The sequence below is a fragment of the Oryzias melastigma genome, linkage group LG20, assembly GCF_002922805.2.
Source record: "Oryzias melastigma strain HK-1 linkage group LG20, ASM292280v2, whole genome shotgun sequence".
NCBI lineage: Eukaryota > Metazoa > Chordata > Actinopteri > Beloniformes > Adrianichthyidae > Oryzias > Oryzias melastigma.
In genome coordinates this window covers 1,646,944-1,661,016 of record NC_050531.1, presented here as the reverse complement: position 1 = coordinate 1,661,016, position 14,073 = coordinate 1,646,944, and positions in this window count along the sequence as shown.

The following is a 14,073-nucleotide window of genomic DNA, read 5'->3' as shown; positions in this document are numbered from 1 at the left end:
GGCCGGTACTGGTTCCCTAACCCTGTCCCAGTACCCTAGAGCCTCGTTTCCACATAGCAGTCCGGTATGGTACAAACCGGTTTGAACTAGTATTCTGAGCGTCTCTTTTTGTTAAATAAACCCATTAAACAGTTCTGACCTGTATCCCTTGAGGGCCCCCATCCATTGTAGGTCCATAGAAAAATAGGACGGGACGGTTGGGGCGAGTCCTTAATCATACGTCAACATGACCTCCAACCTTTGTCTCACCATCACACTTTACTTTATTTATCAATAGAATCAGCAGAGTAACCTACAGCCGTGTGCAACTCAATGCTTATAACAGTCTAATTGTTAAAAAACAACACCTGGTCCTCACATGAAAACCATAAAACTTCTCACTCATTGTTGCGATGGAAACTGTACAAGGTGTCAGTCACTGGAGGTGACAACATTTTATTTTTACCTGGAGTCACAAAAAAACATTTTCTGTTTGTCTTCCTAAGATAGAAGAGAAAATGAAATGAAGCTCTGACAGCTTCCAAACCAAAGCCAGGAAACACAACAATCTTTTGGGTATGGAAATGTAAAGATTGATTATTGATTTATCTTTATAGGTGATGATTGTTATGAAAAAGTATGGTGTCGCTGTTTAAACAGATAAACGAGCTATACTCTTTGTTGTTTACCTTTACATACATGATATTTGTTGAGCTGAAAGGCTAAGCTTAGGAAAAACAAACAAGACAGGGGAGATAAACCCTCAGGAACAGAGCAGGAAGAGGAGCAAAAACTCTCCAGAGACAGGAAACATGATGGGGAGAAATTCCAGCAGCAATTCCCAGCAACAAAAAACATGAATACGGGAATGGAGGAGCGGCCATGCAGAACCTCAGCCCCAGTGATTCTTCTCAGGGAGAGGCCAGACATCCTTCTCAGAAACAGATTGGATCATGGTTTGGTGAGGCTTGGACTAAACTGAAGGAAATCCTTCTGGCATGGCATGGTATGGAGAGAATTAGCAACAGAAATGCTCCTCCAGCCAATCATCTCTAGCTGAGTCCAGGTCATTCTGTCAGGAACTGGTGGTGTAGGACCCAACATGCTGGAGACGAGGTTTGTTGCAGGAATTTAAAGGAACTCAAAGATGAACAAACTCCAAAAGAACGGAGGAATGAAGAGTCACAAAGTGAATCACCAGACAGCAATGAACTGAAAACCAGACGCTTCGATTCACAGAGGATCATTAATTTAAATGAGGACAGCTGTGGAGAATTAACAACTTGAACCTGGTATAACTGAGACTGAGAAAACACACCAAACCTGACAACAGAACACGATAAAAAAACAAGAAAACACAACATCTGTCACTGCGTTGAGTCTGTCTCATGTTTACTGCCAATGTCTACGAAACCAGGATCTGATTTTTTATGTAAAATGAGCGCTCAACCTTTGACTGCTGGTTTAACTTCCACCCATGTAGGTTGAGTGTGTATATGTGTGTGTCAGTGTCTAGACAGATGTGTGTTTAAATGTGTATGCATGTAAATACTTCTGTCAGTCTGAGAAAATGAATGTGTGTTGGAATGTGACCGTGAAACCTTTTGGGTCTTCAGCTGCTGTTTATGTGTATAAGGCAGTCCAGGACCTGAAGCTTCTTACTTTTAAAGTGAGCTACACATAATTGTTGTAAGTATTTCTGATGATTGTCTGCAGCAACTACACCAAACCACATTTCTGCAGATCGTTGACATTCTTATAACCCAAAGACAACATGGAGTGATCCCACCTCAGACATCCTACAACCAGTCTTGACTCCAATAATCACAAGGGGACTTTTCCTTCCTTCAGCGCCAAATGTGACGTGTAACCAGAAAGAGAAGAAGAAAGATTATTTCTCCATCTTTTATTGATCTCATCTGTAAATATCCCGGGTCAGCCCTTCCACGACATGAAGACATAAGCAAAAGTCCATAGATCTCATGACCTTTGAGCTGCAGTGACTCCAGACTGAATCCAAAGTTGGACGGTGACGTTTCCTGTTACTCCAGTGACCGTCCATGACTCCAAGTGGTGCAGTGCGGGTAAGAGCCAGTCATAAATCGATCGCAGGTCCACCACTGAGACCCAAATCAAAAAGATTTTCTTTCTGTACTGTAATGGGCAGTTTCTACCTTTCAATTTCATTTTTCTAACTACTTTTGTTTCCTTAAAAAACTGAAATTGGAAACCACGTTAATGAACTTAAAAATTGTTCGACTGTTCCTGTCATTTGTTTGAAAACGATAAATCTGGAAAGTTTCTTTTCTTGTGGATGCAGGTTTTCTTACATCCAGATGATTTCTGTTTTGGATTGTAAAATAAAAAGTGACAAAGTACTGCAGGCGAGTAGAATGTTGTCAAACCAATACCAGACTGTTGTGAGAAGAGTCAAGTTTGATCCGTGTCCGTCCAAATATTGTCCGTAGATTTAACTGTCAGTCCTGCTTTGTTAGGTTTAGGCACACAGGATTAGAGTCAGGTTTAAGAGATTCGCCTCACATCGTGTAAAACTGATATTTACCAAACATTTCATAGGGTTTTTTCAGCTTCCTTTGTTGCACATTTGTGACTGAATTCATCCTTTATTATTTGAATGCATTTATTAATGTTTTAGCCACACAATTTTTGAAAATGTTGCCAAATCACGGGATAAAATTTGTGTTTTGACCCAATAAATTAATGAAAAATATTAAATTTTTATGATTTTATTGATGATCTGTCTTAAATAATATCTTTTTTTTAGGTATATATATATATATATATATATATATATATATATATATATATATACCTATACCTGAATCAGAATACTTAATTTTTCACAAAAGTCACAGTGACATCAGGCATTTAAGGCCGCAACAATCATAAATATCTCCCGCGAAATCATGGAGAATCTGATATATAAATGAATGAATATATATATATATATATATATATATATACAAATGTTTATATATACATACATATATACACACATATATATATATATAATTTTTTTTTTTACAAAAGCTACTGTAACATTAGGCATTTAAGGCCGCAACAATCATAAATATCTCCCGCGAAATCCTGGAGGGTCTGATATATATATATCTCTATATATATAGAGAGATATATATATATATTTATATATATACACACACACACACCCACACATACATATATATATATATATATATATATATGTTTCCACTGTGAACAATAAACTTTGATATCTGGATTTTATGGATCTTAATTTCTACAGTAAATCAATAAAAACACTATTTTACCTCACTGTAGAAGTAAGCTTTGATTTTTTTAATCTCCAGCAGCTAGCTTTGTTTTTTATTTTTACATAAAGCACAAGTTGTTTCTTGACTTAGTTTCTATTGCTGCAATCAAATCGCTCTGAGTCCAATTGCCAGGTACAACTGTTCATTAGACCAAATCACATCAGCGGGGCAACAAAGTGTGATTAGCAGCTTTCAGCCTGTGATCATGGAAATCTGAGCTGTGGTCGACCAACAATTATGCAAAGTGGCCAGAGCACAACCTCCCCGGTGCCCAGCTCAGGACCGTCTCTCCAGCTGTGCCTTCCTATAAACCGATCTTGATTTTTCTGATGTCGGACAGTCAGAATTTTTAGGTCAAAGTTGTGTCCTTGAGAGAAAAGCAGTTGTTCGGATGCATGAACCTGAGCGTCCACACTCAAAGCAACCAGAGATCCGCCTCATCCATGCTTCACATCATCTTCCAGCGGCCAGTATCATTACAAAATAATAAATGATTTATTTTCTTTACATCACTCCAGTACAAACACTGATGCTTCCAGGCCTTTGTTCCGTCCCGTCGCTCCTGTTTGTCTGGAGGATGCCAGGAAATTGTTGGACCTCCTGTTTGTTTAGAAATGAACAAAGTACAAAGAAGACGCGCAGCTTTAAAAGGATGTGTCAAGCTTTGATGTTTTTCCTTCTGAGCGGCTAGGTCAAAGAAGCCCAATAAACCTGCTTTTATTGAGTTTTAGCAGCGTTCACACCCACACAGAACACACCAAACGCAGCTGAACCTGGGAACCACAATAGTCAGAAATCTATTTTTACCAGGGCTCCACATGTCCGTGCTGGCATGAGAACATGTTCAGGAAAACAGGTTTTTTCCTCTGATTTTAAGAAGACACTTGAAAGAGCACCATGACTGTCCCTCACTGCACTCCATGGTTTATTTATTTATCGTTTGCACACCAGGTTAGGGAAGTTTAGTGTTTATTAGGGGAAAAAAAATATATAATAGGCCTGCTACCAATCTCTAAGAAGAAATTAAGTTTTGTTCTCTGGCCTTTCCCCGGAGAGAGCAGTGAAACAATGTGATGGTTCAACACCCCCAATCCAACTCCTTTATGCCTGGCAGGGAGGCACTTTGAATGTCCTTTGGTTTTTAATGTCTTTGATATTCTATGAACTCAAGACTGTCCAGTCTTGGGGGAGACACTCTACCTCAAGTCCACCTCAAGGCCACTGAGTTAGTCTTCTTTTGGCCTAACTGGATCTAGCATCCCGATACAAATGTTGGTACAAGACGGATTTTATTACTACACTGCTTAAGTGACTGAGTGCTGCTCTGTTTCATTACTGTTTCAACAATTAACTTAGAGCGAAACCAAATGTGTTAAACAAATGAATAAATAAAAACAATAAACTGACCCAATTCTACGGATTTCAAAATTCAAAATCGGCCCTTCAATTCTTCCTCAGGAACCACTCTTTCAACTCTCGACTGTGTACAAAGAACCTTTTGGCCTTTATTTTACCATGACTTTGCCAAAAATAATGTTAGGATGTTAAAAATGCTTTAATGTGTAGTCTGTTTATGAGAAGTCTTACAATTGCTAATTTATTCCATTACAAACTATTCCTTTGATTAATATTTGAATTAAATGTTGGCATGCTAGTTCTTTTGTTGAGATCATTTATCAGTTTAGCTTTTCATTTATTGTTTTAAAGAATTAAAGAACGGGGCACATAACATACATTTTTCTTTTTAGCTCCTCTTCTTTTGTAAAATGGTAATCATTTCTATATTTTATTGATGTGAAAAATGAAATAAAGATCTGATAAATAAATATTTAACACTTCAAGAGTTTAAAGACTTGCTATCCTGTATCAACCCGAGAAGGAAGAAATAAAAAAAGAACTCTTTAACATTAGAGGATCTTTTCTATTTTAGTCTCGAGGAAAACGAGAAAAACATTAAGTTAAGGAGACTCGAGCAGGCTGCCACCCCACGCTACACCCACCAGTCACCGACCTGGGGCAGACGAAGTGAGTGTGATCGCTCCACCTCCATAAGCCTGGAAACAGGCTGGCGACCTGTCCAGGGCGTTCCCTGGGCTCTGGCGACCCAATTGCCCCCAAAGAAATACTGCGGGTTAAGAAAATGGATGCAAGTTCAGGATGAGAACGCTTGGATAGATTCTCCAAGTCCACTGATCAAGTCACAACATGCCCAAGGCTGAGTCCCTGATTGGTCGATGTGACGTGGCGACCTCACAAACGTCTAGAAATCTGAAATAGCACCATGAATCGGGCTACTAGATCAATGCGCCGCGCTCGGCACTCAAATTGCGCCACAGGACTGGCCACAGGATTGGGCCCGTGCCATTGACTTACAATTGAAACTCGACACCCCTGATATGTAAATTTCTCTCGGTGTGAACGAGCCAAGAGAAAAGTAAAAAAGTAAAAGTAAAAAATCAACTCCCATCATTTGAGAGTCGGCTCTTTGACTCTCAAATGATTTAGAGAAGCATGACCATCTCTAAAATCAGCAATCAAAATGAAAGTATGATCAAACAAACTGTCACTAAATTTAAAAACTGCATCCAAAAACCTTGATGCTCAACCCTTTGCTAAATAATCAACTGGGTTCATCAGTTTGGTCTTGTCTCCTGAGCCTTCTGTTCAGTTTCAGTCCTTTGTTCATCATATTTTCTCCTTGCTCCTCTCCTCCTTTTTTCTCAGTTGGACTAATCACAACATAGAAATGTACCGTCATTTGAAATAAGTTTCACCTTAAAACTTTGCTTTCCTGAACACATCATAGATATGTCTTCAAACCAAAAACAGATCTTCTTTCCTGAAGTAATATGGACGTTTCTGTAGAATAAATCAGAAACAAACAACCGTCTCTGAATGGTTTCTTTAACTTTCCACCACCTGAACTCCATCCTGCTGTGACGTAAACCAGCTGACTCTACCTCAGAACGATGACGTATCTCCAGTCATACCCATATATTCATTCCAAGCATGCAAACATAGAGCTGCAATTGATATTCTCCTAATAGATGCTGCATCCCATAATGTCAGTTTTTATGGGCCTCACTGAAAGAGACGCTAATATCTGAAACCAGTACACGGACATAAATATCAAAATGCAAATCAAAGCGTTTAGCGCTGTCAGCTGTGTATTGGCAGCAGCGCCCGGATGCATGAGTAATCTGCTGAGCTAAAGAAGAGAGCCGTGGACCGGTGGGACGGCCCGTTTAGAGTCTGACTCTGGAGGCAGGACGACGGAATGCTAAGAGATGAGGTGTGATCACTCTAACTTTAGACGGGAGACATGCAGAAGAGATTCCAGTGAACAAATAGAAATGTCCAGACGTTATAGAAAGATGTGAATGATGAGAGGAGGATTGACTGAGAAAAAGAACTCTGGTGAATGTTCCTCTGGAGTTCAAAATATATAGTTATGATGATGATCTGTTTTTGGAAAAATATTCCACGAAAGTGAAGATTTACAACTGAATGACTTTTATTCAAAACATATATCAAAACTGATTTAAAAAAATCCTATAGCTCTAAAGAATACCTACAATGATAAATGAAAACATCATTGGCAGAAATCTATTAATGGTTTTCCAACTCAGTTAAATGAACCAATCAGAATCTGCTTCATGTTTCCACACAACAACAGAATCGTTGTTTCTCAATTGATCCTCCTCGTAATAAAAAAAAAAGGTTAAATAAAAGTAAAAGTCACCATGGTGATTTTGTTTTATTTTGGGGCCGAGTTGTGAAATAAAATTCCTCCAAAGCTGCACACAATACTATTTTCTTTAGAATGGCTTTTAATAGTCATTAACTGGTAGCTGCTGCTATGTCATTTTATTCTGTTTTTTTCATTTTTTGTTCTTAAATTTGCCCAAATTTGTTATTTTTTTATTTAATTGTAAAGCCATTTGGAACCTGGATTGTGTTATAAAGGATTATTTCATTCATCAAAACTCTAAATGTACATAAATCTAAAGTCTCTGCACATCCACAAATGAAACATTATTATTACAGGTATTAAGAAATGTTCACTTTAGACTCTTGACATGCATTAGTTGAAATAACTTGAAAATATCTGATATAAAACTTTTGTGGAAAAATTTCTGTTAGTTTTTTATATGTAAAATGTGTTGTTTTTATGTCAAGAGAGGAACCAGAATAAAGAGATAATGAGTAAATGTAATTCTATCATTAAAAAGTACAAGTTTATTGTTTATATGGATTTCTGTTTATGTGTTTTTTTTGTTTGTTAGATGAAACATTAAGACAGAAAATTGACAGATTGATTGATGACCCTGTAAATCTGAACAGAATGGATTCAGGAGTTTGGTTCATATGCTCCGCCCCCTTCATAGCGTGTAGACAGACACAGTTTAAAAGAAGTAGAGCAGTAAAAATCTTCAAAATCTCAAATTACTGTTGAGTCCAGACCAGGTCTGCTGTCTGAATGAGTAGATTGGCATTTGTGTTTTCTATCGATACAAACGTTTACAGCCCAGACCATTACAACACCCCCACCGAGGGCTAATTCAAACAGAAGGCAACCGCTTGTGCCGACGCCAGAGACCCACAAACGCAACAGCAGGGACGCCCAAAACCACCAGAGAATTTTAATTGAGTCCCCAGAGATCCTGATCTGCAGCAAAAGGATCACAGTTGATCACAGGCGACTACAAAATCGGAGGTTTCATCATAAATTAGGACAAAACTTTCTTGATCCCACATGGGGAAATGAATTCAGCTTTAGCCACGTGGGTCGACCGCCGTACAGGTGCTGCAGGCACATGGAGCAAGACAGCTCTTCCTACTGGGGAAGAAAAGAGAATTTCGTTGTTTTTATTTTAGAATAAAACTGACATTTTTAAACTGCAGTAAAAAGAAACGTTTTTTTTTTTCCTAACAAACTAGAGTCCTGCTGTATGTTCTAGAAAAGATGCTTCCTCTCAAACTTGACCCGACTCTGGAGATCCCGCACAGGACAAGCAGAAAAAACTAGATTAGATACGTTTCATTTTTTCCCAAATTATTAGAAATCTTTCTATTAGGAAACAGACTTTCTAGTCATTCCTGCAGCAGCGGTCCAAACAGGGGAAGCCCGCGGCGCAGGAACCAGAGAGCGCCCTCCCTCTGCATCTGTTTAACCTTCGTCTGCCGCCGCTCCCTGGAGGTTTGGGGCTCACAGGAGAGCAGCCTCACTCCTCAGTTATCATACCTTTGGATCGAGGATAAAGGCAGCGATTGATTCATTATCTCGGGGCACCAGCTCCCTGCAGCTGCAGCGGCTACTGTTCTGAGCTCCGGTGCTTTTCACGGCTTCAAAGTCAAAGCGGCAAAAGTAAAACCACAGTTTGGCCTTTCAGTTTCAAGAATCTTAACTCTGTGATACTCAGAAGAGTCTCTCACCGACCATTCAGGATGTTTTTATTATTTTTATCGGCAGTGCCAATACAAGTCAATTAAGTTTCAGTTAATATCAACTCTCCCGCCTGACTGACGTGGAGGGAAAAAACACAAATACGTTCAAAAGACAGAAACCTGACAGACAGACGGCTAGAAAAATCAAAAACTCTGAAGTGAAGAGTCAGATCCTGATGTTTTAGATGGAATATATTGCAGTCTCTGCAGAACACAAACCGGACAGAGCAGCAGGTTCATCTCTGATCATTTAGATAAAGAACATTATCCAGGTGTCCTCCATGTTGGAGTGAGAAGAGCTTTGTGGGAGTTCAATCAATGCTTTGGAGTCCAGTGATTATGTGAAGGACGTGTGACCATTCATCACAAATGTTTAGTTTCACTAGATTTAAAAACGTTACTTTGATGATCGGAATTCCTTAAGTGGAATGAAAGATGCAGAAGTAACACGTGCACATAGACATAGACATGTGCACGTGTTATGTACTCTAGAGGAGCTTTTAGATGACATTTAGGATACTTGTGTTTTAGTGTCGTATTCAGACTAGAAAAATGATTTTTTTCGCGTTCTGTCTGTATTCAGACTAGAATCTACTGGAGATTTCTGTTGCAGCCCAAAGCCTGTAAACAAAACCACATGACTGAAGATCTCCTCAGTCATTGGCCAGTGGTCACATGGGGTCAAAACAAAAAGAAAAAGATGGAGATGTTGGATTTTGCAAATACTTGTCAGGATTGTTCACTTTTTCAAACTTTTTATTTTGCTGGTCAGTTTTAAACGTGTGTATTGGGGCTGCAACAATATTCAATGTAAAACCGAACCGTTCAATACGTGTTCGACGGTTCAATACGACAATTGTCACGATACACATTCTATTTGTTCTTGATAAATAAAATGCCTTTAAAGGAAGACCTTGATGCCTTTCAACCCAGGTCTCCAAAGAGATCTAATGTCAAGGGGATTTCCTGGTCAAATAAAGGTTAAATAAAAATGAAATAAGTACCACTCTGAGGTGATTTAAGGGTTTCTGTTGCAAAAAATAAAAAATAAAAAACACTTTCTCTTTCTTTACCAGAGACTACCTTCCCCATCTTATGTGAGTTAATGTTATGTTGATGTTTACAAGTATTGAGACACTTTTACATTCCATTATAAGTTATGTTTACAAGTTTACAAGAGTTCTATTTAAATATGATCCTGCAATAAGTGCCAAGAACTGTGAACTTGAAAAACAAATCATGACAAATCATGATCTTTAGAATAGTAGGATTTCAGGGTTTATTTCTTGTTCGATACACATCGAACCGTGACGCTCATACTGAGGTTTATATCGAACTGTGAGCAAACTTTATCGCTGCATTCCCTCAGTAAGAACAGGTTTTTTTGTGTTTATAAGTGTTTTAGTAATTTATTTTTTAAATTTTTTTGTAACTTAGTGAGTTGCTCTCTGTTAAAAGTGCTATAAAGATTTGTATGTGAATTAGACTGTGACCATTTTAGGCTGGAGAAAGCAGAAAAAGCCTCTTTTTTACAATAAACATGATTCCCTCACATCGTGAGAGTTACGCTCTAAAAATAATCCACCACAGATGAAATCCACAAAGCAGGATTCTAGATGTTCTAAAGCACTTTTCTCAGACAGACGTGAACATTTTCACACTTTCTTGTTTAAACTCTTAAAGTTCAAGCCTTCATAGAAAAGTAAATCCAGGTTTTGAGAATAAAAACAAAGATCTGATTTAAATTAAAGTTTATGTAGATTTACGAGAGCAAATCTCCCAAAAGTTGTGTTTGAGAGGAAGAAAACGATAACTTTGAAGTTTCTAAGCTAAAAGCATTTTAAAGAAGAGTTTATTTTCTGCCGAAATAAGCTTCAATCATTTGAAATATTTGTATTTAGACTAAACTGATATCAGTTGATCCACACATTTCAAGCCTCAGGTTCAGGTGGTGGAGGCCACATTCAAAGTGTCCTGTTCTCCTTCCAGACGGAGCTCCAGGCCAGCTGGGAGGCAGGAGCTCCAGTGGATCAGGGGGTGCCGTGTGGCCTCCCACAGCTGAACACAACATGCAGGTGGGAGGGAGAAGTCCGAACCTCCTCGGTTGGCTCAAACATCTGCATGTGTGAGGAAGGAGCTCGTTTCCACTGGAGCCGACTGCTCTTTTATGTAGTTAATCAGAATTTCTTCTTGGATTCTGTTTCAGACGGAGTGGGGGGCGAGGGGGGAGGAGTGGAGATCCATTCTCTAGTTCAAGGGAGTTCAAATAAGGGGAGAAAAGGAGAGGCTTATCTGATCAGAGCAGAAATGCTGACACCGTCATTAAATGTGAGCTCACAGAGACAGTAATGTGGTACAGTACTGATACTTTTGTTCACCTATTGGAAGCATGAAAGATTAGAGGAGCCCTCAGACTCGACATGCTCCGCTTGCAGTTTTAGTTATTTAAAAGCTTGTGATCAGTATGTTCTCTGGATGGTTTTGATAGAATATTCATGTCATGAATACTTAACGCGCTTCCAAACTCTGACGGGCTCCATGCTGTCTCGTCTCCTGGCGCGTTTTCTCTTCAAATGTCCACTTTCCGCCTGCAGACGCTTTCTGTAGCTGCAGTTTACGCCGGATCACACCTGTCAAAGTCAAGGCCCGGGGGCCGGATCCGGCCCTCAGGGTAGTTCTATCCGGCCCTCCATTAGATTTTATTGTTATCCGATGTTATCTGGCGCTCCTTTCTAAGTTGTATAATTTTGATAGAATACATTTTTATAGAGAGTAAAATATTGAAAGTTATTTAAGGTTCAAGTTGATTTATTTTGGAATAATATTCCTACCGTTTTATTATTCAGAATTATGTTAAAAAGTTACAGTTTTAAAGTTTATAACAATTGTCATTCTGCTATCTTTGTGGACTATTTTGGCATTTATTATGATTTTTTTAGGCTATTTTGCAGTTTAGCTAATATTTCAGCTACATGCTAGCTGTTTCGGTTCATTAAGGCTTTTTTAAGTTTTAGGGTTATTTGAAGTTTAGCCCTTTTTTCAGTTACATTCTAACTGTTTTGGCTAATTTAGCCTTTTTTTAAATTTCGAAGATTAGATTTTTTCAGCTACACATTAGCTGTTTTGATTAATGTAAGTTTTTTTTTTAAGTTTCTTTGGGCTAATTTTGGATTTAGCTAATATTTTAGCTGGCTATCAACTTCAGCCTTTTCAGCCATTAGCTTCAGTGTTTTTAGCTACTAATTTCAGCACCTTCAGCTATCAGCACTAGCATCTTTAGCGGCCAAATTCAGCTTACAGGATTCACACTAACATTATCGCAGGTAATGTTATATATCTAGTTCATAATTATGTTAAAAAGTTATGGTTCTAGTTTTAGAGTGTTCAATAAATGCTTATCCGGTTCGCCCTCAGGTGTGTTTTGGATTTCGGCCCCCGTACGCTTGACTTTGACTCCCCGGCTCCAGATGGAAGCTGTGTGAGCTGCAGACTGGTGGTGATATATAGAAATGTGTTAAGATGCGGCGCTTTGCCCATTCTCTCCGTCTCACTAACAACGTGCTGCAGCGTTCTGCGACGTCAGCCGTCCTCCTCTTCCTCACTGTCCACTTTAATGAGTGCTGCTGCCACTCAGCTGCTCTCACCGCTGGCTTTGCTTGTTTCAGTTCTCTGCAAACCGTTAATCAGAGCTGATGTGCATGGAGAGGGCTCTCCAGATGTGGAGGAAAATACTTATCAAGTGAAATTTCTTTACAAAAGCAATAATGAAAAAGTCCATGAGCTGTGAGGTGGCAGTAATTCTCCTGGTGTGGTCGCCTCAGAGCAGATCTGAGACACATTGTGGGAGATGATCGAGTCTTAGTGTCAATACATCAGCCCAGAAAATTACCTCTTCTCTGCTTGGCCTACTTTAATCTCTAGCCTCCTATTGAAGCAATGAACACTCTCTCCTCCGTCCCATTGATAACGTAAAATGGGTTTGCCAGCTTGATTGACAACTTTGTCCACCTGACAAAATGTAATGCAGTGGAGGACAAAAAACAGATCAGGAATTCTTTGGACCCAATCTGGTTCTGCCGATTACATTTTCTCTGCTGGCTTCTGCTTTATTGTATCAGAGCGTCTTTTGAAGTATTGAGGTGGAGAGTAAATGTGAGTGTGCACGTGTGTGTGTGAGCGAGTGTCTATGTGCATGTTATGAGTGTGTGTGCACGTGTGAGTTTATTTATGGGTGTGTTTGTGTGCGCACAGTGGTGTGTGAGTATATTTGTGAGAGTGTGATCGAGCGCATGAGTGTGTGTCTTTGTTAGTGTGTGCGTGTGTGTGAGTTTGTTGTGGGTGTGAGTGAGTACATGTGTGTCCGCACGAGCGTGTGCATAAGTGGGAGTTTTTATGCGCATGTCTGTACATGATTATATTAGTGTGTATGAGTATATATGTGTGAGTTTGTGAGTACGTGTGTATGTGAGTATATTTATGTGTATGTGTGAGTATATTTGTGTATGTATGTAAGTATTAGTGTGGTTAAATTTACGTTTGTGTGAGTACATTTGTGAGTATATTGTATTAGTAGTTGCACAAATATATTTATGAGTATACTGTACTAGCGTGAGTAAATTTGCATTTGTGTGAGCATATTTGAGTATGTGTGAGTATACTATATTAGTGGTTGTGTGAGTATATTTGTGAGTATACTGTACTACTGTTAGTGTGAGTAAATTTGTGTTTGTGTAAGTATATTTGTGCGTGCATGTACGATTGTGAATGTCTGTGTGTTCATGTTTGTGTGTTTTCCAGGAAGTCCCAGAAATATTTGGAGGATTTTTTATTTTTTTAAGTAAAGGATTCCTCCAAGTGAACAGAAATCCACGATCATGACGTTCCAGCGACATTATTCATGTTTGATGGAGACTTTCATCCAGAGCGACAGTAAATAACAGAAATAAAACTGTTCTTCTGCTGCATAAATACCGTCTGATAAAAGCAGCTCTCAGCTGAGAGTCGGAGCTCAGAAATATTTATGACATTTATTCTTGTTTTAGCAACTGAATTATTCAAACCACAACAGTAAACATCAAAAACTTGTTCCAGCAGAAACAGAACAACATGATGATGAAACAATTAGAATTAGAGGAGAGGTTTGTATTTTATCTATTAAAATATTTCTGAAGGTACAGAAACAAGTATGTGTTCAATCAGAGGACAGGAAATGATTATTAATGGAGGCTGTCCTTTCACAATAAAACAACATTTTCAAAGTTCTTAAGTTTCGGATGGATGAATGAACGTTGGATAATTTGAAAGGTTTACAATGGATGTATGGGCATTGGATGGA